The sequence below is a fragment of the Hyla sarda genome, chromosome 4 (assembly GCF_029499605.1).
Source record: "Hyla sarda isolate aHylSar1 chromosome 4, aHylSar1.hap1, whole genome shotgun sequence".
Lineage (NCBI taxonomy): Eukaryota > Metazoa > Chordata > Amphibia > Anura > Hylidae > Hyla > Hyla sarda.
The window spans coordinates 172,737,967-172,763,036 of NC_079192.1; the positions used below are offsets into that span (position 1 = coordinate 172,737,967).

Consider the following 25,070-nt stretch of genomic DNA (forward strand, 5'->3'; position numbering starts at 1 on the left):
TTTTTCCATGTACAGGGCGGTATGAGGACTCATTTTTTGCGCCGTGATCTGAAGTTTTTATCGGTATGATTTTTGTTTTGATCGGACTTTTTGATAACTTTTTATTCATTTTTTTAATGGTATAAAAAGTGACCAAAATACGCTTTTTTGGACTTTGGAATTTTTTTGCCCGTACGCCATTGACCGTGCGGTTTAATTAATGTCATTTACGCACGCGGCGATACCACATATGTTTATTTATTTATTTTTTAACACTGTTTTCTTTTTTTTATGGGAAAAGGGGGGTGATTCAAACTTTTATTAGGGAAGGGGTTAAATGACCTTTATTAACACTTTTTTAACATTTTTTTGCAGTGTTATAGGTCCCATAGGGACCTATAATACTGCACACACCGATCTCCTATGCTGATCACTGGCGTGCATTAACACGCCTGTGATCAGCATTATCGGCGCTTGACTGCTCCTGCCTGGATCTCGGGCACGGAGCAGTCCTTCGTCGATCGGACACCGAGGAGGCAGGTAAGGGCCCTCCCGGTGTCCGGTCAGCTGTTCGGGATGCCGCAATTTCACCGCGGCGGTCCCGAACAGCCCGACTGAGCAGCCGGGTCACTTTCACTTTAGAAGCGGCGGTCAGCTTTGACCGCCGCTTCTAAAGGGTTAATGCCGCACATCGCCGCGATCGGCGATGTGTGGTATTAGCCGCGGGTCCCGGCCGTTGATGAGTGCCGGGACCGACGCGATATGATGTAGGATCGTGGCGCGATCCCGTTTCATATCGCGGGAGCCGGCGCAGGACGTAAGTATACGTCCTGCGTCGTTAACCCCTTAAGGACGCAGCCCTTTTTCACCTTAAGGACTGAGCCCTTTTTAGCAATTATGACCACCGTCACTTTACGAATTAATAACGCGAAAACGCTTTTACCGAATATTCTGATTCTGAGATTGTTTTTTCGTGACATATTCTACTTTATTTTAGTGGCAAATTTTCGGCGTTAATTGCATCCTTTTTTGGTGAAAAATCCCCAAATTTCATGAAAATTTTGAAAATTTTGCATTTTTCTAACTTTGAAGCTCTCTAATTGTAAGGAAAATGGATATTCCAAATAAACTTTATTTTTCTTCACAAATACAATATGTCCACTTTATGTTGGCATCATAAAATGGACATATTTTTGCTTTTTGAAAAAATTAGAGGGCTTCAAAGTAGAGCAGCAATTTTCTAAAATGTCATGAAAATTGCTAAATCTGAAGGGACAGATGTTACAGAACTACATCTCCCAGCATGCCTGGGCAGTCAAGGCATGCTGAGAGTTGTAGTTTGGCAACATCTGGAAGGCTACTGTTTGGGCACCACTGTAACAGTGGTCTCCAAACTGTGACCCTCCAGATGTTGCAAAACTACAACTCCCAGCATGCCCAGACAGCTTTTGGCTGTCTGGGCATGCTGGGAGTTGCAGTTTGGCACCCCTAGTGGTTGCCACAGTAAAGATCGATTTACTTTCACTTTCAATTCCCCCCCCCCCCCCCCACTGTCGATTCCCTACCTGATCAGGATCCTGCAGGCTCCAGCGAAGATCCCAGGTCCCCAGGCATCTTCTCCTGCAGGTACGGCCTCCATCTTCTTCCCAGAGCCCCTCGACATCCAGGGGCGGGCAGAACGGGGGGTTGCCATGGCAACCCCCTGTCCTGCGCTGCCATTGGTCAGAACTCCGTTCTGAGTAATGGCAGGGGATAGGAGTAGATCGCAGCTTTGCGATCTCACTCCAATCCTTTAGGCTGATCGGGGTTGTTGCTGACAACTCCGATCAGCCCTATTTTCCGGGTGATCGGGTCACCAGATCAGCCCGGAATTGGAGAAAATCGCATGTCTGAATTGACATGCGATTTTCTCCGATCGCCGACATGGGGGGGGGGTCTCAGGACCCCCTGGGCGATGTGCCAGGGTGCCTGCTGAATGATTTCAGCAGGCATCCAGCTCCGGTCCCCAACAGGCTAGCGGTGGGAACCGGATTTCCCACGGGCGTATGAATACGCCCTCGGTCCTTAAGGACTCGGAATGCAGGGCGTGTCCATACGCCCTGTGTCCTGAAGAGGTTAAAGGGGTACTCCAGTGGAAAACTTTTTTTTTTTGTTTTTAAATCAACTGGTGCCAGAAAGTTAAACAGATTTGTAAATTACTTCTATTAAAAAATCTTAATCCTTCCAGTACTTATTAGCTGCTGAATACTACAGAGGAAATTCTTTTCTTTTTGTAACAAAGTGCTCTCTGCTGACATCTCTGCCCATTTTATGAACTGTCCAGAGCAGCATATGTTTTCTATGGGGATTTTCTCCTACTCTGGACAGTTCTTAAAATGGCTAGAGATGTCAGCAGAGAGCTCTGTGTTCCAAAAAGAAAATAATTTCCTCTGTAGTATTCAGCAGCTAATAAGTACTGGAAGGATTAAGATTTGTTAATAGAAGTAATTTACAAATCTGCGTAACTTTATGGCACCAGTTGATTAAAAAAAAAAAAGTTTTGCACCAGAGTACTCCTTTAATGTAGAAGAACATATGACCCTTCCCCCCCCCCCCCCCACCAAATGACCCCACTCTTAATACTAACTATTTTGTTGCACAACCTTTTGAGGCAGTCACTGCAAATTTCTGTAATTCTCAATGCACTTGTCTCTAGGTATCCTGGCCCATAAGCAAACTGCTCCAGCTGTGTGAAGGTGCCTTCTCCAGACTGCATGTTTTAGCTTCTTCACAATTGTTTAATATGATTCAGATCAGGGCTCATAGATAGACACTTCAGAATAGTCCAGTGTTTTGCTCTTAGCCATTCTTTGGTGTTTTTAGCTGTTTGTTTTGGGTCAATATCCTTTTGGAGGACCCATGACCTGCGACTGAGACTAAGCTTCCTGAGACTGGTGAACACATTTCACTCCAGAATGCCTTCAACGTCTTGAGACTTTGGGATAAAACAGTGCTGCTTACAGTTGAAACCTCACCAAAGAAGTGACATGTCACTGCATTGTGTCAGTTTATGTCGCTGATTTTCCCCACTGAAATCAATGGGGAAGGTATGCACCTAATCCTCTCCAAAAATCTTTTGGCACATGTTTCTGGCAGGTTTTCTGCAGATGATGGGGAAGGGGGGTGGATTTTCTAAGACCGGGTATCACCTGTGAGACTTAACCCCTTAAGGACACTTTTGGCCTTAAAGGTGTACTCCAAAGGATAGGGGATAAGATATCTGATCTGGCCGCTGCGACGCCCGCAATCTCTGTATGCCCCCCCCCCCGACGTTCTGAACATTATGTTCAGAAATCTGGATCCGGGAGGTCGTGACGTCACGCCACGCCCTTTTTGACATATTCCCGTGATGGTGCAGGGATAGGGGATAAGATGCCTTGGGGCAGAGTACCCCTATAAAGCCCTACGCCCCTTAAAGACCAAGCCTGTTTTTTCAAAATCGTTGAAGTATGACTTTGTTAGAGAATAACTCTGATAATGTTTTGCCAATCACGACAATTCTGACAATGTTTTTTTTTTTTTACAATGCCAAAAATTATGAGATTTTCAAAAGCAAATTATTTTGGCTATTTTAACACTAATAGGTTGACTATATTTATACATACTGAATAGTTTATGAAACTTATACTTTCATATGTCTACTTTATTTTGAAAGTTTTATTTATTTTTAATTAACATTTTAAATTAATTAGAAGCCTAACAATTTTACTTGACATTTTGAAAATGTTAAAAGTACATATTTTTTTATGTGCTATGCAATGTTTGCAGGAACATTAACCCCTTAAGGACTCAGGGTTTTTCCACTTTCGTTTTTTCCTCCTTACCTTTTAAAAATCCTAACCCTTTCAATTTTCCACCTAAAAATCCATATTATGGCTTATTTTTTGCATCACCAATTCTACTTTGCAATGACATTAGTCATTTTACCCAAAAATGCACGGCGAAACGGAAAAAAAAATCATTGTGCGACAAAATCGAAACAAAAACATTTGGGGGCTTCCGTTTCTACGCAGTGCATATTTCGGTAAAAATTACACCTTATCATTATTCTGTAGGTCCATACGGTTAAAATGATACCCTACTTATATAGGTTTGATTTTGTCGCACTTCTGGAAAAAATCATAACTACATGCAGGAAAATTTATACGTTTAAAAATGTAATCTTCTGGCCCCTATAACTTTTTTATTTTTCCATGTACAGGGCGGTATGAGGACTCATTTTTTGCGCCGTGATCTGAAGTTTTTATCGGTATGATTTTTGTTTTGATCGGACTTTTTGATAACTTTTTATTCATTTTTTTAATGGTATAAAAAGTGACCAAAATACGCTTTTTTGGACTTTGGAATTTTTTTGCCCGTACGCCATTGACCGTGCGGTTTAATTAATGTCATTTACGCACGCGGCGATACCACATATGTTTATTTATTTATTTTTTAACACTGTTTTCTTTTTTTTATGGGAAAAGGGGGGTGATTCAAACTTTTATTAGGGAAGGGGTTAAATGACCTTTATTAACACTTTTTTAACATTTTTTTGCAGTGTTATAGGTCCCATAGGGACCTATAATACTGCACACACCGATCTCCTATGCTGATCACTGGCGTGCATTAACACGCCTGTGATCAGCATTATCGGCGCTTGACTGCTCCTGCCTGGATCTCGGGCACGGAGCAGTCCTTCGTCGATCGGACACCGAGGAGGCAGGTAAGGGCCCTCCCGGTGTCCGGTCAGCTGTTCGGGATGCCGCAATTTCACCGCGGCGGTCCCGAACAGCCCGACTGAGCAGCCGGGTCACTTTCACTTTAGAAGCGGCGGTCAGCTTTGACCGCCGCTTCTAAAGGGTTAATGCCGCACATCGCCGCGATCGGCGATGTGTGGTATTAGCCGCGGGTCCCGGCCGTTGATGAGTGCCGGGACCGACGCGATATGATGTAGGATCGTGGCGCGATCCCGTTTCATATCGCGGGAGCCGGCGCAGGACGTAAGTATACGTCCTGCGTCGTTAACCCCTTAAGGACGCAGCCCTTTTTCACCTTAAGGACTGAGCCCTTTTTAGCAATTATGACCACCGTCACTTTACGAATTAATAACGCGAAAACGCTTTTACCGAATATTCTGATTCTGAGATTGTTTTTTCGTGACATATTCTACTTTATTTTAGTGGCAAATTTTCGGCGTTAATTGCATCCTTTTTTGGTGAAAAATCCCCAAATTTCATGAAAATTTTGAAAATTTTGCATTTTTCTAACTTTGAAGCTCTCTAATTGTAAGGAAAATGGATATTCCAAATAAACTTTATTTTTCTTCACAAATACAATATGTCCACTTTATGTTGGCATCATAAAATGGACATATTTTTGCTTTTTGAAAAAATTAGAGGGCTTCAAAGTAGAGCAGCAATTTTCTAAAATGTCATGAAAATTGCTAAATCTGAAGGGACAGATGTTACAGAACTACATCTCCCAGCATGCCTGGGCAGTCAAGGCATGCTGAGAGTTGTAGTTTGGCAACATCTGGAAGGCTACTGTTTGGGCACCACTGTAACAGTGGTCTCCAAACTGTGACCCTCCAGATGTTGCAAAACTACAACTCCCAGCATGCCCAGACAGCTTTTGGCTGTCTGGGCATGCTGGGAGTTGCAGTTTGGCACCCCTAGTGGTTGCCACAGTAAAGATCGATTTACTTTCACTTTCAATTCCCCCCCCCCCCCCCCCACTGTCGATTCCCTACCTGATCAGGATCCTGCAGGCTCCAGCGAAGATCCCAGGTCCCCAGGCATCTTCTCCTGCAGGTACGGCCTCCATCTTCTTCCCAGAGCCCCTCGACATCCAGGGGCGGGCAGAACGGGGGGTTGCCATGGCAACCCCCTGTCCTGCGCTGCCATTGGTCAGAACTCCGTTCTGAGTAATGGCAGGGGATAGGAGTAGATCGCAGCTTTGCGATCTCACTCCAATCCTTTAGGCTGATCGGGGTTGTTGCTGACAACTCCGATCAGCCCTATTTTCCGGGTGATCGGGTCACCAGATCAGCCCGGAATTGGAGAAAATCGCATGTCTGAATTGACATGCGATTTTCTCCGATCGCCGACATGGGGGGGGGGTCTCAGGACCCCCTGGGCGATGTGCCAGGGTGCCTGCTGAATGATTTCAGCAGGCATCCAGCTCCGGTCCCCAACAGGCTAGCGGTGGGAACCGGATTTCCCACGGGCGTATGAATACGCCCTCGGTCCTTAAGGACTCGGAATGCAGGGCGTGTCCATACGCCCTGTGTCCTGAAGAGGTTAAAGGGGTACTCCAGTGGAAAACTTTTTTTTTTTGTTTTTAAATCAACTGGTGCCAGAAAGTTAAACAGATTTGTAAATTACTTCTATTAAAAAATCTTAATCCTTCCAGTACTTATTAGCTGCTGAATACTACAGAGGAAATTCTTTTCTTTTTGTAACAAAGTGCTCTCTGCTGACATCTCTGCCCATTTTATGAACTGTCCAGAGCAGCATATGTTTTCTATGGGGATTTTCTCCTACTCTGGACAGTTCTTAAAATGGCTAGAGATGTCAGCAGAGAGCTCTGTGTTCCAAAAAGAAAATAATTTCCTCTGTAGTATTCAGCAGCTAATAAGTACTGGAAGGATTAAGATTTGTTAATAGAAGTAATTTACAAATCTGCGTAACTTTATGGCACCAGTTGATTAAAAAAAAAAAAGTTTTGCACCAGAGTACTCCTTTAATGTAGAAGAACATATGACCCTTCCCCCCCCCCCCCCACCAAATGACCCCACTCTATAAACTAGACCCCTTAAGGTATTCACTAGGGGGTATAGTGAGTATTTTAACACAATAGTTTCTTGGCAGGAATTATTACAAAGTCTATGTAAAAAATTTAAAAAAAATGTAAAAAAAAAAATGTTTTTTGTACATTGGGTCTGAAAAGGAGGAAATACACCCAATATTTTATTTCACTGATCATCCCGTGTTCGGCAATACCACTGCTTAGGCCATATTTGGTTGCCTGACCGCCTGGAAGGGCCCAGAAGAAGAGGAGCGCCCTTTGGCTTTCAGGATATCATTATATGAATTGCCTGCAAAGGATCGGAGCTGGCAGAACGATACCGCACCCCCTCAAGTGACCCCATGTAGACCACAAGATTTTTGTCTCAGAAAGAAATATGTACAAGCTAGACCAGGGACCAATCGGGGGGGATAGTTCCCATTTATACAGCATTTCTGCAGAATGCTAGAGGTGTCCATTGGCATATAAAAAAAGGGATGTCAATGTAGACTGTAGCAGTCTCATTCATTTTGATGCCCCGAACGGAGTCACCTAGTGACTTTGTTAGGGCCACTTTCTCCTAGTATACATAAATTTGGTGGGATCTGAATGGGACTACTGCAGTATTTGTCGCCATCACTTTTTTGTTGTAATGCTCAGGGCCGGGGTTAGGGGTGGGGGGGGCAACCCAAGCAATTGCCTAGGGCCCCCATCCCCCAGGGGGCCCCCTGCCGGCTGTTCAGTAGGGGGGGGCAACTGTTTTAAAGTGTCCGCAGCGCCAGCTGCTTGTTAAAGATAAGCAACCCAGCCGCGGTCACTTTAAAACCGTGACTAGCGGCAGACCTTTCACTATTTTTCACATTTCCTTACCTGGCCGCGCTCCGCAGGCTGAGGTAATGTGGCGGGTTTTGTGGGCTGTGTCAATAATATGACGAGTGACGTGTCCTGCCGGGTCCTCTATGCGGCGTCAGTGACATCACTCCTCATTTCCTGCAGCGCTGGTGTAGTGAAAAAAACTGTGTATCGTGAAGCGTTCTGTGTCCGGCTGCAGGAAATGAGGAGTGACGTCCCTGACGCAGCATAGATGACCCGGCAGGACACGTCACTCGTCATATTAACCACACAGCCCACAAGTCCTGCCGCATTGCCTGAGCCTGCGGAGCGCAGCCAGGTAAGGAACTGTGAAAAATAGAAAAAGTGGGGTGGGAGAGGGGAACTATACTGCCAACCTAATGTGGGGGAACATACTGCCAACCTAATGTGGGGGACGGGACTGCAACCCAATGTGGGGGAACATACTGCACACCTAATGTGGGGGGGGGGGGGCGGGGAGAGGGGAACTATACTGCCAACCTAATGTGGGGGACTGCAACCTAATGTGGGGGAACATACTGCCAACCTAATGTGGGGGAACTATACTGCCAACCTAATGTGGGGGAACATACTGCACACCTAATGTGGAGGAACATACTGCACACCTAATGTGGGGGACGGGACTGCAACCTAATGTGGGGGAACATACTGCAGACCTAATGTGGGGGGAACATACTGCCAACCTAATGGGGGGGGGACTGTAACCTAATGTGGGGGAACATACTGCCAACCTAATGGGGGGGGGGGGGGGAGAACTGCAACCTAATGTGGGGGAACATACTGCCAACCTAATGGGGGGGGGGGGGAACTGCCAACCTAATGTGGGGGAAACATACTGCCAACCTAATGGGGGGGAACTGCAACCTAATGTGGGGGAACTATACTGCCTACCTAATGTGGGGAAACTATACTGCCTACCTAAGGGGGTGGGGGAACATACTGCCAACCTAATGTGGGGGAACTACAACCTAATGTGAGGGAACATACTGCCAACCTAATGTGGGGGGGAACTATACTGCCAACGTAATGTGGAGGAACTACAACCTAATGTGGGGGAACTATACTGCCAACCTAATGTGGGGGAAACTATACTGCCAACCTAATGTGGGGGAACTATCCTGCCAACCTAATGTGGGGGAACTATACAAAAATATAAAATTGTACTATTCTGATCCCTATAACTCTTTTATTTATCAGTATATGGGGATGAATGAGGTCATTTTTTGCGCTGTGATATGTAGTTTTATCTTTATCGGTACCATTTTTGTTTTGATGGGACTTTTCAATTGCTTTTTTAGATATTTTTTATGGTATTTGAAGTGACCAAAAATGTGCAAATCTAGTTAGTGCACTATTACGACTTTTGGGGCCCCTCTTTTGATTTTGCCCAGGGCCACGCTAAGCCTAAAACTGGCCCTGGTAATGCTGAAGGATACCTCTAACATACTGCAGAAACGCAATATTTAATAAGGGTAGGGTCACACAGAGTGCATCCTCAGCGTATTTCACACTGTTGATGCCCCGCCGGCAGTCACAAAAGCGTGCTCACTTCTGTGGATGGTTAACTCATTGTGTCCGCTTGTGACTGCGGTGAGACCAATCTCAGTAAGTGCTGTCTGGCCATAGGCAGTGAATAGCACTCACTCTCCCTGTTTCACACAAGTGCTATTCACTGCCTTTAGCCAGACAGCACTTCCTAAATTAAGTCTCCTGCCAGTCCAGCAGGAGACCTAAGTCTGTGCTTTTGAACAGACGGAATGCAGTCTGCACCAGAAGGGAGCCCCTATAGTGGTCAGATTTATAAGGCCATGAAAGTGACATAAACATTTTTTTTTCTACATGGAGTATATTACAAATCTTATTTATTTTACCTGCTGTATCATATGCCAAAAAATTATTTTTAAGACAGTGGGCATTTAAATGGTTAAATAAAGTCCCCCTGGCATTCCATTAGTATTTCGATTAGTTAAGAGGTGCTCATCTCTTAACCCGTTCAGGACGCAGGGCGCATAGGTATGCTCTTGCGCCCTGGTACTTAAGGACCGAGGGCGAACCTGTACGCCCTGGTCCCTTTACTGGGGCTAGAAGCATGCTCACAAGTTTACCCCGTGGGTCCCGGTTGCTATGAGGAGCCAGGACCCACAGTTAATGCCGAACATTGCCAATCAGGCCGATACCCGGCATTAACCCTTTAGACACTGTGATCAAAGTTGAGCAGCCGATCAGCTGAGTGGATGGTGGGGGGCTCTTACCTGCCTCCTCGCTGTCCAATCGATGTTCAGAAGCTCTGGCCAGCCATGGCAGATTAGAGCAGCAGAGTACTGATCAATGCTGAGGCAAAGCTTAGCATTGAACAGTGTATGCAATCAAAAGATTGCATGTTATAGCCCACCTATGGGGACTAAGAAAAAATAAGTCAAAAGTGTAAAAAAAAAAAAAAAGTTAATAAAAGTGAATTAACCCCTTCCCAAATAAAAGTCTGCTGATATCATCCTCTCCCCTTTTCCCATTTAAAAAAAAATAAAAAATGTAAAAAAAAATGTGGTTTTGTTGCATGCGTATATGTCCGAACTATTAAAATATAAGGTTAGTTAAACTGCACGGTCAATGGCGTATATGTAAGAAAAATACCGAAGTCCAAAATTGTGCATTTTTGGTCACTTCATATACTATAAAAAAATGTATAAAAAGCTATAGGATTAGAAGAGGACATCTTTAAGCATACAAATTTTGGTGCTTGTAGTTGTAATTTTTTTTTATGTAGTAAAATAAAATAAAATCTACATAAATTGGGTATCCTTGTAACCGTATGGATCTATAGAATAATGATAAGGTGTAATTTTTACCGAAAAGTGCACTGTGTAGGAATGGAAGTTACTAAAATTAGTTTTTTTCTTTTTTTTTCAATTCCACCCCACAAATATATATATATATATTATATTGTTTCGCTGTAGATTTTGTGGTGAAATTATTGATTTCATTGCAAAAGTACAATTGGTGACGCAAAAAACAAGCAACACTGTAGGTGCAACGCTGAAAGCGTTATGATTTTTAGAAGGGGAGGAGGAAAAAATGAAAGTGCAAAAACTAAAATTGGCCTGGTCCTTAAAGGGGTACTCTGTGCCTAGACATCTTATCCCCTATCGAAAGGATAGGGGATAAGATGTCTGATCGTGGGAAACCCCTGCTGGGGGTGTGATTTCATGAGGGGGCGGGGCGGTGATGTACCGAGCCTCCGGCCCCTGCATCGCTCCGTGCACCAGATGACAAGGGGTGCTGCAGGAGAGAATGCTGGGGTTTCCAGTGGCGGGACCCCTGTGATCAGTCTTCTTATCCCCTATCCTTTGGATAGGGGATAAGATGTCTAGGGGCGAAGTACCCCTTTAAGGCCAAAATGGGCTTGGTCCTTAAGGGGGTAATAAATCTAGCACTTCACTGGCCATAGTTTAGAAATCTCCAAGCTGCCACAGATTTCAGGTACAAAATATAACAGGCAGAAGTAGATCAGGTGGGTGCTTAGGTCATGCCTCCTTTTGCCTCATACCTCACATTTTTAAAACTGGTGTGGCTGGCATAAAAGGGCAAAACATTGCAAATTTTTGCACTATGCAGTGACATGCTGAAAATGTTGTGGCTTTTTAATCCAAAAATGCTATGCTAGTGCATTTGGTTTTCCACAGCAAATCCATCTAGTGTGCATTTACCCATAGAGTGGTTATCCAGGGACCAGAAAAAAAAAAAAAAGTACTTACATAAAATGTACTTACAAAGTTCCCACTGGCTAGTTTCTGGCACCACTTACTGCTTCCTGATTTGCACCATCCTCCATTTTCTCTCTGCTTTTTCCTCCTGTACACCCTATTAAAATTACATGTGCCAGCAGTCCTTACTGCTGAAATTTGGAGAAAGGGTGTGTGGCTAATATAATAAAGCCACACCACCTTTCTATCAATGTCCAACCAAGCCACCTATCATTGTTCATTAAGCCGCGCTTGTCATATGATCTCTGTCTCTTTAAGATGGGAGGGGGGGGGGGGGGGGGGACAGAGGAGACGAAGTAGACCAAGGATGCCAGGTTTTTCTTAACTACCTGCCTTATACAGCAAATTTCTGTGTGGAAAAACTGCCCAGGATTATTATTATCACCACCCTATTATCTGGCTCTGGTGAGGCTACCAGTGATACCCAGGACCAACATAGTGCTATACATAGGATTATGATCACCTCCCTGTTATCTGGCTGTGGGGATGAGGTTACCAGTGATACACAGGACACCACAGGGTGCTGTACATAAGTATATTATCAGCTCCCTGCAGAGACGTGGCTAGAAACCATAGGGCCCCGGTGCAAAAAATTGCCCCTGGGCCCCCTACCCCCTGCGCCAGGACCGAACTGAGACCACAAATAGGCCTGGGCATTTTAGAATAAGCAGCCCATTTTTTTTTGGTGGGGGTCCGACTGCTGGGACCTCCACTGAACACCTCAGATGAAGTGGTGATAGCTGTTGCAAAGCTAACACCTCTTATCATGCCTGGAGAGCCTCAGACATTATGGGAGTTGTAGTTTGGTAACAGCTGGAGAGCCACAGATTAAGGAACAGTTTCGCCATCATCCCTGCAGAACCAACAAGTGACTACAGCTCTGATGGGACAGTCAGGAGAATACACAATGATATTAGTGACCTGAGTGATGTCTTCTCTGTGGTCTTTCCTTTTCTTCTTCATCTGGCTCAGAGGCTGTGTCTTCTTCCAGCTGCATCTTCTCTGCAGAGTCTGACACCCGGACATCATAGGTTCCTCACTTTGTCAGTAGATCCTCATCCTCTATGTGAAGACAATAATCATTACTGTATAACCCTGCTAGATACTGTGCCCCCTGAATATAATACTGTCAGACACTGTACCCTCTGAATATAATGCTGCCACACACTATACCCTCTGAATATACTACCATTCGATGTACCCTATAAATATAAACCCGCCACACACAGCTTGTAATAATAATACTGTCACACACTGTTTCTTCTCAGTTCAGCTAAATCCCTCCCATGCACTGTCCTCCTATTTAAGTTTTGTGCTGCCCTAGGCCTACACGTACCTGATTGTCCCCTAGCCCCCACTCCTCTGCATGGTATACAGTATATGTATGTATAATAGATATATGTGTGTATAAAAGAAATACAGTCCTCAATGTTCCATACAGGGATAAGCTGGGACACAGTGGAGGTGATAATGATGGTGATAATAATGATGATGGTGGTAAAGATGGTATAATAATAATAATAATAATAATAATGAAAATAATAATACTGCTGGTGAGATATTGGAAAAGATAAAAGGTAGAAAAAAAGGAAAAAGTAATGGGAGTGTCAGGGACTGACCAGGGGACAGGGAGAGTGAGCCCTAAACTGACCTTAAAACCGCTCTCCCTTCCTACTTGCCCATCCACCCTAACCGGTGGATCGACAACTGGCCACCGGTCCCTTCCTGAACTAAAATGCAGGGGCCTAATAAAAACACATACTAATAAATAGTCGGTCGCAAACCTGAAACATAACAGGAACATAGAACTCCATAGTATAAAAGTTCAGAAGACACAGATAAGTGAGCAGCACAGGGGACACTATATCAGCGGACGTGAACAGAGGACACTATAGATAAGCGGTCATAAACTCCAAAGATCTGAATAAAGAACTAATAAACATATAGAGTTCTAAACACCAGACAGGAAAACGGATAAGTCTGAACATACTCCAGAACACAACAGGAATAAGCTTAATCCCCTGGAAAATCCTCCGGTAGACACAGGAATAACAATGCCCTCCGAGTCCCCATGGACAGGTAAACTGGATGCCTAAATACACAGGATATATTTATAGAACACAAGACAGGAATAGCAATCCCTCCAAACACCTCCAGTAGACAAGGAGTCCCCATGAAGCGGTAACAGGGATGAAAGATAGCACACTGTTCACACTGGACACACAAACTGGACACTCCACTCCACTAACGAAGTAGCCATTAATAATAAATCCAAATAGACTACTGGCCAGCGGCACACTCCACAGTGTGGTCAGAATGCTGGCCCAGTAGGAAAACAGAAATATAAAACACAGAACTTCATAAGAACAGATACAAGAGAAAACACAGTGTGAACAGACACATAGCAGAAAGGATATACAACTCCTACAGAACCTCCGGTAGACAAAGGAATGTCCTCATGGAGCGATAACACAGAAAACAGATAGAAGAGCAAAACACAGTGTGAACAGACACATAGCAAAAAGGATATACAAATCCTAAAACCGACTATACAAACACAGTTTAAAATCCACTAAGAGCATGCCACCTAACCATGGCTAAAACCAAAACATACAAAGTGCATGCTAAAACAGAGATAGTAGATTAAAAGCTCGAATAAAGAGTGTTTCACCCAAAGTCTTCATTAGCAGCATGTCCAGCATAGCAGCTAGATCAGGAAGTCCATCAGTAAATTAATTATCACCAGCACTGAAGCTAGTCAGTGCTGAACTTAAATAGACATTAACTATTCCCTGACCAGGGAACATAAAACTGTTCACACACAGCAAATCCAATAGCTGTGTGTGTACAAAGACATGGAAAGACATGACAGGGAGTAAGAGAAAGGGGGACAAGAAGAGTGAGAGAGGAAAAAGAAGGGGAAAGTGGGACAGAGTGGAGAAAATGATCCGACCACTAGCAGATAAGTAGCTGATAAAATATACACAATTTATTAATAGTGGTTAGAGATATCTCAGAGCCCTTGCGATTACTTGTCCGGCTGTGCACTCAGAGTACGAGCCGAAGTGACAGCGTGTCACACGAGTGCCCAGCCGGAAGGGTGAGCGGAACGCAGTCCCAACAACACTCTCTCTCAACAGGACCGTAAGCTGCATAGCAGCTATTACTGTGAACCTGTGCCTTGAAACTGAGACATTGCCTAAATTGCTACTACTGTGATCATACCTTTTTCGCTCAATATAAAGGAACATTGCATCCTACCAACCGCTACAGTATAGTGGTATCCATCTTTCTACAGAACCTTTTTCCTTTACAGGACTGGACATATTGCACTGCCACTTCTTTCTCACAGGAACATCCATCACAGCATGGACATTTTATCTGTAGGATGATTTCTAAACTGCACTTAGGGGATTGTAATATTGTTTTTATTGCTTATATACTACCTTTTATTCATGTGTAGGAGGTAATCGAAAGGGCCCTGCGATATCTCTAACCACTATTAACCCCTTAAGGACCAAGGGCATACAGGTACACCTTTGCTCCCTGGTACTTAAGGACCAAGGGCGTACCTGTACGCCCGTGGGAATTTCGGTCCCCGCCGCGTGCCGGGCGGGGACCGGGCCGGGGTGACTGCTGATATCTATCAGCAGGCACCCCGCGCAAATGCCCAGGGGGGTCATCAGACCTCCCCATGTCGGCGATCGCCGCAAATCGCAAGTGAATTCACACTTGCGATTTGCGGCTTTCCCGGTCATATGGGTCTATAGTGACCCGGAAAATAAAGGGGATTGCGGATGTCCTAGACACCCACGATCCCCTTGAAGCAATAGGAGTGAGGTGGCAGAGGTGCCACCCCTCCTATCTCTGCTATTGGTGGTCTAGACGCGACCACCAATAGCAGATCGGGGGCGGAGGGGTTTACTTTCTGTTTCCCCGTTCTGCCCACCCACAATAGGCGGGGCAGGACGGGGAAACCGACAGGGACCGGCGCCGAAGATCCACTTACCCATCGGCGTGACGGCAGTGGGCGACGATCAGCGGCGGCAGCGGGCGACGATCGGCGGAAGAAGAGGACGGCGACGCAGCTCCCTGGATCCGACGGAAGCCGGTGAGTTACTTAGCAACATCTGGAGGGCTACAGTCTGAGACCACTATAGTGGTCTCTAAACTGTAACCCTCCAGATGTTGCAAAACTACAACTCCCAGCATGCCCAGATAGCTGTTTAGGCATGCTGGAAGTTGCAGTTTTGCAACAGCTGGAGGCACACTGGTTGGAAAATACTGAGTTAGGTAACAGAACCTAACTAAAGGTTTTCCAACCAGTGTGCCTCCAGCTGTTGCAAAAGTACAACTCCCAGCATGCACGGTCTGTCAGTACATGCTGGGAGTTGTAGTTTTGAAACAGCTGGAGGTTTGCCCCCCCCCCCCCCTATGTGAACGTACAGGGTACATTCACACTGGCGGGTTTACAGTAAGTTTACTACTTCAAGTATGAGCTGCGGCAAAGTTTTCGCCGCAGCGCAAACTCCTAGCGGTAAATTCACTGCAAAACTCCGCCAGTGTGAATGTACCCTAAAAACACTACACTACACTAACACATAATAAAGGGTAAAACACTACATATACACCCCTTACACTGTCCCCCCAATAAAAAAAAAAACGTATTGTAAGGCAGGGTTTCCAAAACGGAGCCTCCAGCTGTTGCAAAACAACAACTCACAGCATTTCCGGACAGTCACTGACTGTCCAGGCATGCTGGGAGTTTAGCAACAGCTGGAGGCACCCTGTTTGGGAATCACTGGCGTAGAATACCCCTATGTCCACCCCTGTGCAATCCCTAATTTAGTCCTCAAATGCGCATGGCGCTCTCTCACTTCAGAGCCCTGTCGTATTTCAAGGAAACAGTTTAGGGCCACATGTGGGGTATCTCCGTACTCGGGAGAAATTGCACTACTAATTTGGGGGGCTTTTTTTCCTTTTACCCCTTATGAAAAAGAAAAGTTGGGGTCTACCCCAGCCTGTTAGTGTAAAAAAAAAAAAAATTTTTACACTAACATGCTGGTGTTGTCCTTTACTTTTTATTTTCACGAGAGGTAAGGACCCCCAAAATTTGAAACGCAATTTCTCCTGAGTACGGAAATACCCCATATGTGGGCGTGAAATGCTCTGCGGACGCACAACAAGGCTCAGGAGTGAGAGCGCACCATGTACATTTGAGGCCTAAATTGGTGATTTGCACAGGGGTGGCTGATTTTACAGCGGTTCTGACATAAACCCCAAAAAATTAATATCCACATGTGACCCCATTTTGGAAACGACACCCCTCATGGAACGTGACAAGGGGTATAGTGAGCCTGAACACCCCACAGGTGTTTGACAAATTTTAATTAAAGTTGGATGGGAAAATGAAAAAAAAAATGTTTTTCACTAAAATGCTGGTGTCACCCAAAATTTTTCATTTTCACAAGGGAAAATAAAAAAAAGCCCCCCAAAATTTGTAACCTCATTTCTTCTGAGTAAGAACATACCCCATATGTGGATGTAAAGTGCTCTATGGGTGCACTACAATGCTCAGAAGAGAAGGAGCGCCATTGGGATTTTAAAGAGAAAATTTGTCCGGAATTGAAGGCCACTTGTGTTTACAAAGCCCCCATGGTACCAGAACAATGGACCCCTCCCACATGTGACCCCATTTTGGAAACTACACCCCTCATGTAATGTAATAAGGGGTACAGTGAGCATTTACGCCCCACAGGTGTCTGTTAGATTTTTGGAACAGTGATCCGTGAAAATGAAAAATTTAATTTTCCATTTGCACAGCCCACTGTTCCAAAGATCTGTCAAACGCCAGTGGGGTGTAAATGCTCACTCCACCACTTATTAAATTCTGTGAGGGGTGTAGTTTCCAAAATAGGGTCACATGTGGGGGGGTCCACTGTTCTGGCACCACGGGGGGCGTTGTAAATGCACATGGCCCCTGACTACCATTCCAAACGAATTCTCTTTCCAAAAGCTCAATGGTGCTCCTCCTCTACTGAGCATTGTAGTTCGCCCGTAGTGCACGTCAACTTATCTTATGGTCAACTTATGGGGTACCTCCATACTCAGAAGAGATGGTGTCACAAATTTTGGGGGGTATTTTCTGCTGTTAACCCTTGCAAAAATGTGAAATTTGGGGGGAAACACGCATTTTAGTGAAAAAAAATAATTTTTTTTACATATGCAAAAGTTGCGAAACACCTGTGGGGTATTAAGGCTTACTTTATTCCTTGTTAAGTTCCCCAAGAGGTCTAGTTTCCAAAATGGTATGCCATGTGGGTTTTTCTGCTGTTCTGGCACCATAGGGGCTTCCTAAATGCAACAACATGCCCCCCAAAAACCATTTCTGAAAAACGTACGCTCCAAAATCCCCTTGTCGCTCCTTCGCTTCTGAGCCCTCTACTGCGCCCGCCGAACAATTTACATAGACATATGAGGTATGTCCTTACTCAAGAGAAATTGGGCTACAAATATAAGTATACATTTTCTCCTTTTACCCCTTATAAAAATTCAAAAATTGGGTTTACAAGAACATGCGAGTGTAAAAAATGAAGATTGTGAAGTTTCTCCTTCACTTTGCTGCTATTCCTGTGAAACATCTAAAGGGTTAAAATACTTACTAAATGTCATTTTGAATACTTTGGGGGGTGCAGTTTTTATAATGGGGTCATTTGTGAGGTATTTCTAATATGAAGACCCTTCAAATTCACTTCAAACCTGAACTGGTCCCTGAAAAATAGTGAGTTTGAAAATTTTGTGAAAAATTGGAAAATTGCTGCTGAACTTTGAAGCCCTCTGATGTCTTCCAAAAGTAAAAACTCGTCAATTTTTATGATGCAAACATAAAGTAGACATATTGTATATGTGAATCAATATATAATTTATTTGGAATATCCATTTTCCTTACAAGCAGAGAGCTTCAAAGTTAGAAAAATGCTAAATTTTCTAATTTTTCACCAAGAAAGGATGCAAGTTACCACAAATTTTTACCACTATGTTAAAGTAGAATATATCACGAAAAAACAATCTCGGAATCAGAATGATAACTAAAAGCATTCCAGAGTTATTAATGTTTAAAGTGACAGTGGTCAGATGTGCAAAAAACACTCTGGTCCTAAGGTGTAAAATGGCCTGGTCCTTAAGGGGTTAATAAACTGTGTAAATTTTATCAGCAACTTATATACTAGTGGTCAGATCATTTTCTCCACTCAGTCCCACATCTGTTGAGCTGCACAAACCTTTGCACATAATTATATATGTGTGTGTGTGTGTGTGTATGTATGTTAAAAGCACAGAAAAAGGGGTGCAGCTCACTTTACCCACGTATAGCAGAGGTTACTGTTAATACTCCAATAACCTTGGAGTTGACAAGTTAAATACCCCTACCTCTATCAAGTCCCCTGACGAAGCACAAGTGAAACGTACGTTGGGGTTGGAAGTGGTAGGTAGGCAGTGCATGGCAGGATGTTACTTATCTTTTGTGTTCCTATGCTAATTTTTGGTAGAGAAGTGAAACGGATGATCCGATCACGCAAAAAAAGGGGAACATCTGAAGGAGCGCAGACCTCTAAAGGCTGAGTTAAAATGAATGATTTATTTTAAAAGATGCAACGCAACATAAAAACAGCGTTTCCAGCCCGTACCGGGCTCTTCCTCAGGCAGTGATAGAAACAGGTAGTTACACGTAGACATTTAAGACAGACTAGTGTTTTACTTCCGGGTCCAGTATCAGAGCCGAACCGGAACCGAACCAGACGATCCAAAGTGAAAAATGACACTAATGAATATAAAGAAAATAAAAAAGCAGGTGGCTATGCTGGGGGAGGTGCGTGTAAATGAAATTTCAACCATTATCAATGTCGTTGAGGGACCGGTGGCGCGGGCGCAATGGTATTGGTTTTCTGAGCGGCTGAAGGTCGGATGTAGAGAATGATAGTTGGCGCATGCGCAACAGTGTTAAGAACCTAAAAGCTGGACTATTAAGACGGCATATTAAGAACCAAACCGTCCCTGGAACATCACAGAAGAAGGGAAGCTATAAGTGTTATAAATCAAGATGCTTATGCTGCACCCAAATATGCCATGGTCATACTACTTTCAAATCTACCACTACAGGAGACACATTCCCGATCAAATATCATCATAACTGCACCACAGATTACGTCATCTATCTGATAAAATGCACCCGCTGTTCACTTCAATATATACGTCGGACCACTAGACCTCTCCATTTGAGACTAAATCAACACAGGTTAAATATGAAAAGACAATTTCACTTACATGGATTATCTAAACATACCACCATTTCACACCCAGGACTGGATCCCGCCATCACCATTAAACCTATTGACTCTGTACCCAAAACAGCTAACAACCGTTTTGAATAGCTGAAGAAACTTGAAATATTTTGGATGTTTACACTCCATACATTGTCCGCTCACGGGTTAAATGAAGTAAAAGAAGTAATTGGATGAAACTTACCAACTGTCTTTACAGATATACAAGCACCATACAAGTCCAGCTTTTAGGTTCTTCACACTGTTGCGCATGCGCCAACTATCATTCTCTACATCCGACCTTCAGCCGCTCAGAAAACCAATACCATTGCGCCTGCGCCACCGGTCCCTCAACGACATTGATAATGGTTGAAATTTCATTTACACGCACCTCCCCCAGCATAGCCACCTGCTTTTTTATTTTCTTTATATTCATTAGTGTAATTTTTCACTTTGGATCGTATGGTTCGGGTCCGATTCGGCTCTGATACCGGACCCGGAAGTAAAACACTAGTCTGTCTTAAATGTCTACGTGTAACTACCTGTTTCTATCACTGCCTGAGGAAGAGCCCGGTACGGGCTGGAAACGCTGTTTTTATGTTGCGTTGCATCTTTTAAAATAAATCATTCATTTTAACTCAGCCTTTAGAGGTCTGCGCTCCTTCAGATGTTCCCCTTTTTTTGTGTGATCGGATCATACGTTTCACTTCTCTATTGATCCACTGGACTCCGCTACCCAGAGCCCAGAGGAACCTGGATGCTGCGACCTCCCTCTCCAAACTCAAAGTGACTGCAGGTGTTATGCTCTGAGCATAACACCATAAGGTAAGGGACCACCCTGCTGGCCCATTTATCACTATCTATACACGAAGTTACCCTGTTTACCTGCACAAGGTGCGCACCGTTTTCTTTCTTGCATCCTATGCTAATTTTTGCAACTATACCCTTGTAACAATTCTCTTGTATACTAATTGACTTAATGTATACTTTGGTTCTGTACATGTTCCTTGTGGTCTCATCTCTGCTTATAAGTGTACCTTTCCCTGTACTCCATGTATCTGTACCTACCGTACCCTATTCACTTCTCTGCAGTTATTCCTGTGGTGCCTTGATTTTATATCTTTTTATATTTTAAATGTATGTCGAATTGCATATGTGTTAAATAAAGTATATTTTTCATTACTGGTTTTCCTTTGTTGGTGTATATGTACATTTCACAAACCAGTGGAGACTACAAGTGATACACACTGGACACTGTACATAGGATTGTAATCACCTCCCTGTTATCTGGCAGTGGGGAGGAGGCTACCAGTGATACACAGGACAACACAGGGCACTGTACATAGGATTATTACCACCTCCCTGTTATCTGGCAGTGGGGAGGAGGCTACCAGTGATACACAGGACACTGTACATAGGATTATTACCACCTCCCTGTTATCTGGCAGTGGGGAGGAGACTACCAGTGATACACAGGACACTGTACATAGGATTATTACCACCTCCCTGTTATTTGGCAGTGGGGAGGAGGCTACCAGTGATACACAGGACACTGTACATAGGATTATTACCACCTCCCTGTTATCTGGCTGTGGGGAGGAGGCTACCAGTAATACACAGGACACTGTACATAGGATTATTACCACCTCCCTGTTATCTGGCTGTGGGGAGGAGGCTACCAGTGATACACAGGACACTGTACATAGGATTATTACCACCTCCCTGTTATCTGGCAGTGGGGAGGAGGCTACCAGTAATACACAGGACACTGTACATAGGATTATTACCACCTCCCTGTTATCTGGCAGTGGGGAGGAGGCTACCAGTAATACACAGGACACTGTACATAGGATTATTACCACCTCCCTGTTATCTGGCTGTGGGGAGGAGGCTACCAGTAATACACAGGACACTGTACATAGGATTATTACCACCTCCCTGTTATCTGGCTGTGGGGAGGAGGCTACCAGTGATACACAGGGCACTGTACATAGGATTATTATCACCTCCCTGTTATCTGGCAGTGGGGAGGAGGCTACCAGTGATACACAAGACACTATACATAGGATTATTACCACCTCCCTGTTATCTGGCAGTGGGGAGGAGGCTATCAGTAATACACAAGACACTGTACATAGGATTATTACCACCTCCCTGTTATCTGGCAGTGGGGAGGAGGCTACCAGTGATACACAGGACACTGTACATAGGATTATTACCACCTCCCTGTTATCTGGCAGTGGGGAGGAGACTACCAGTGATACACAGGACACTATACATATGATTATTATCACCTCCCTGTTATCTGGCAGTGGGGAGGAGACTACCATTGATACACAGGACACTATACATAGGATTATTACCACCTCCCTGTTATCTGGCAGTGGGGAGGAGACTACCAGTGATACACAGGACACTGTACATAGGATTATTACCACCTCCCTGTTATTTGGCAGTGGGGAGGACGCTACCAGTAATACACAGGACACTGTACATAGGATTATTACCACCTCCCTGTTATCTGGCTGTGGGGAGGAGGCTACCAGTGATACACAGGACACTGTACATAGGATTATTACCACCTCCCTGTTATCTGGCTGTGGGGAGGAGGCTACCAGTAATACACAGGACACTGTACATAGGATTATTACCACCTCCCTGTTATCTGGCTGTGGGGAGGAGGCTACCAGTGATACACAGGACACCACAGGACACTGTACATAGGATTATTACCACCTCCCTGTTATCTGGCAGTGGGGAGGAGGCTATCAGTGATACACAGGACACTGTACATAGGATTATTACCACCTCCCTGTTATCTGGCAGTGGGGAGGAGGCTACCAGTGATACAAAGGACACTGTACATAGGATTATTACCACCTCCCTGGTATCTGGCTGTGGGGAGGAGGCTACCAGTGATACACAGGACACCACAGGACACTGTACATAGGATTATTACCACCTCCCTGGTATGGCAGTGGGGAGGAGGCTATCAGTGAGACACAGGACACTGTACATAGGATTATTACCACCTCCCTGGTATCTGGCAGTGGGGAAGAGGCTATCAGTGATACACAGGACACTGTACATAGGATTATTACCACCTCCATGGTATCTGGCAGTGGGGAAGAGGCTATCAGTGATACACAGGACACTGTACATAGGATTATTACTACCTCCCTGGTATCTGGCTGTGGGAAGGAGGCTACCAGTGATACACAGGACACTGTACATAGGATTATTACCACCTCCCTGTTATCTGGCAGTAGGGAGGAGGCTACCAGTGATACACAGGGCACTGTACATAGGATTATTACCACCTCCCTGGTATCTGGCTGTGGGGAGGAGGCTACCAGTGATACACAGGACACTATACATAGGATTATTACCACCTCCCTGGTATCTGGCTGTGGGAGGAGGCTACCAGTGATACATAGGACACCACAGGACACTGTACATAGGATTATTACCACCTCCCTGTTATCTGGCAGTGGGGAGGAGGCTATCAGTGATACACAGGACACCACAGGACACTATACATAGGATTATTACCACCTTCCTGTTATCTGGCTGTGGGAGGAGGCTACCAGTGATACACAGGACACCACAGGACACTGTACATAGGATTATTACCACCTCCCTGTTATCTGGCTGTGGGGAGGAGGCTACCAGTGATACACAGGACACTGTACATAGGATTATTACCACCTCCCTGTTATCTGGCAGTGGGGAGGAGACTACCAGTGATACACAGGACACTATACATATGATTATTATCACCTCCCTGTTATCTGGCAGTGGGGAGGAGACTACCAGTGATACATAGGACACTATACATAGGATTATTACCACCTCCCTGTTATCTGGCAGTGGGGAGGAGACTACCAGTGATACACAGGACACTGTACATAGGATTATTACCACCTCCCTGTTATTTGGCAGTGGGGAGGACGCTACCAGTAATACACAGGACACTGTACATAGGATTATTACCACCTCCCTGTTATCTGGCTGTGGGGAGGAGGCTACCAGTGATACACAGGACACTGTACATAGGATTATTACCACCTCCCTGTTATCTGGCTGTGGGGAGGAGGCTACCAGTAATACACAGGACACTGTACATAGGATTATTACCACCTCCCTGTTATCTGGCTGTGGGGAGGAGGCTACCAGTGATACACAGGACACCACAGGACACTATACATAGGATTATTACCACCTCCCTGGTATCTGGCTGTGGGGAGGAGGCTACCAGTGAGACACAGGACACTGTACATAGGATTATTACCACCTCCCTGGTATCTGGCAGTGGGGAAGAGGCTATCAGTGATACACAGGACACTGTACATAGGATTATTACCACCTCCCTGGTATCTGGCAGTGGGGAAGAGGCTATCAGTGATACACAGGACACTGTACATAGGATTATTACCACCTCCCTGTTATCTGGCAGTGGGGAAGAGGCTATCAGTGATACACAGGACACTGTACATAGGATTATTACTACCTCCCTGTTATCTGTCTGTGGGGAGGAGGCTACCAGTGATACACAGGACACTGTACATAGGATTATTACCACCTCCCTGTTATCTGGCTGTGGGGAGGAGGCTACCAGTAATACACAGGACACTGTACATAGGATTATTACCACCTCCCTGTTATCTGGCTGTGGGGAGGAGGCTACCAGTGATACACAGGACACCACAGGACACTGTACATAGGATTATTACCACCTCCCTGTTATCTGGCAGTGGGGAGGAGGCTACCAGTGATACACAGGACACCACAGGACACTGTACATAGGATTATTACCACCTCCCTGGTATGGCAGTGGGGAGGAGGCTATCAGTGAGACACAGGACACTGTACATAGGATTATTACCACCTCCCTGGTATCTGGCAGTGGGGAAGAGGCTATCAGTGATACACAGGACACTGTACATAGGATTATTACCACCTCCATGGTATCTGGCAGTGGGGAAGAGGCTATCAGTGATACACAGGACACTGTACATAGGATTATTACTACCTCCCTGGTATCTGGCTGTGGGAAGGAGGCTACCAGTGATACACAGGACACTGTACATAGGATTATTACCACCTCCCTGTTATCTGGCAGTAGGGAGGAGGCTACCAGTGATACACAGGGCACTGTACATAGGATTATTACCACCTCCCTGGTATCTGGCTGTGGGGAGGAGGCTACCAGTGATACACAGGACACTATACATAGGATTATTACCACCTCCCTGGTATCTGGCTGTGGGAGGAGGCTACCAGTGATACACAGGACACTGTACATAGGATTATTACCACCTCCCTGTTATTT

At 44.8% G+C, this 25,070-nt stretch overlaps 1 protein-coding gene across 1 annotated transcript in view; it reads right to left on the reverse strand.

Moving 5' to 3' along the window:
• The window catches only part of CD276 (CD276 molecule), a 74,296-nt gene extending 61,878 nt beyond the window's left edge, over positions 1-12,418 (reverse strand). The window contains exon 1 of the mRNA XM_056572766.1: positions 12,342-12,418. The gene's annotated coding sequence lies outside the window, so the exon portion shown is untranslated. The remainder of the gene's footprint in view (positions 1-12,341) is intronic.
• Between the last annotated feature and the right edge of the window lie 12,652 nt (positions 12,419-25,070).